The following is a 1,319-nucleotide window of genomic DNA, read 5'->3' as shown; positions in this document are numbered from 1 at the left end:
GCAGTAATTCATAGTCGTCATGGTACGACAAAAACTGAGTCACGTTTTTACAAAAATCAATTACCATTCCAAGCCATGCCTGTGCGCTTATGGTGCGGGCATTAGCGGACAGGCCAGGGTGCTCTGTCCCACGTCCCATCCGTTGGCTGGCTCTTAATGCAGTTACAGCTGTGTGTGTGTGTGTGTGGGGGGGGGGGGGGGGGGGGGTCTGGACGTTTCCCGTCTTCGATAAATGAAGTTTTTACTTACCCTGGAGGAATCCAACTTTAATGGGCCCTGGTAAGTAGAAGAGGGGCAGACCAGTTCAGGGAAGGCTGCCAGAAGAGAAGGAAGAAGAGTGACAGTAATTAACAGGTAAAAAGGAATCAGTCAATGCACTGATCAATCAAATGTGAGTCTGTGTCTCAGACAATCTGTGAAAAAGCAAACAAATGCACTGACGCCTAACCGGCAGCTCCGGTTGTTAAATAAGGATGTGGTAATGCTCTTTAGGCTCTTGGTGGCTCAAAATGGAGGCAGCAGAAGTCTATACACTGCTCAGAGCACTTCCTCTGAAAACACGATTGTGTATGAATGTATTTATAAACTGAGGACGCTGTTCAGGCTGCTCAGAGCCCTTTGGTACAGTTAGTAAATGGCTCCATCTATATGCCTATTCTCCCTCACATATACCCAGATTCACAAACAAACAGCCCTCCACCCTTTCCCACTGCGCCCATGGGATGGGCAGAGCACTCAAGGGAAATGAGGTCACACACACACAGACACACACACACACACACACACACACGCTGCTGTGGTAGTGTCGTGTCATTCAGGCCTCTGTTCGGCTCTGTCTATCAAAGCTGTCAATCTAATGCCCCCCCCCCCCCAGCAACCAGACCTCGGGTCCACCTTTTAAGGCCGAGAATATTTGGTCCCGTCGGTTGCCATGGGAACCACCCAGATGTTGGCCTCTGATTAGCTGGTGACCGTCAAATGAAATCAGAAGAGGTGTGATAAGATCACCGCGACAGAAACTGGGAGAAAGGTGGCTGCAAGAGGGAGGGGAGGAGGGGGGGGGGGGGGGGGGGGGCAGAGGAAGTCATAGAAAGGGGGAGGAAGGTGGGTCGAGGGCTTTGCAAACACGTTCATGAACTTTGATGCTTCACTGGCGAGTGCTATTTTTTCCTCCAAACGTTTCCATTTTCAGTCTGTGCAATCTTGGCGACGTGTAAAAATGGCCGCCGCTTTCACTCACTCAAAACCGAAAACAATCAAGCTCTGTTTGTTTTCTGAATGAGAATGTGTCAAGATCGTTTTTCCTGAGCGGTGAAGCA

Source organism: Brachionichthys hirsutus, chromosome 8, assembly GCF_040956055.1.
Source record: "Brachionichthys hirsutus isolate HB-005 chromosome 8, CSIRO-AGI_Bhir_v1, whole genome shotgun sequence".
Taxonomy (NCBI): Eukaryota; Metazoa; Chordata; class Actinopteri; order Lophiiformes; family Brachionichthyidae; genus Brachionichthys; species Brachionichthys hirsutus.
The sequence above is the reverse complement of the archived record's forward strand: the minus strand, read 5'-3'. Positions refer to the sequence as shown.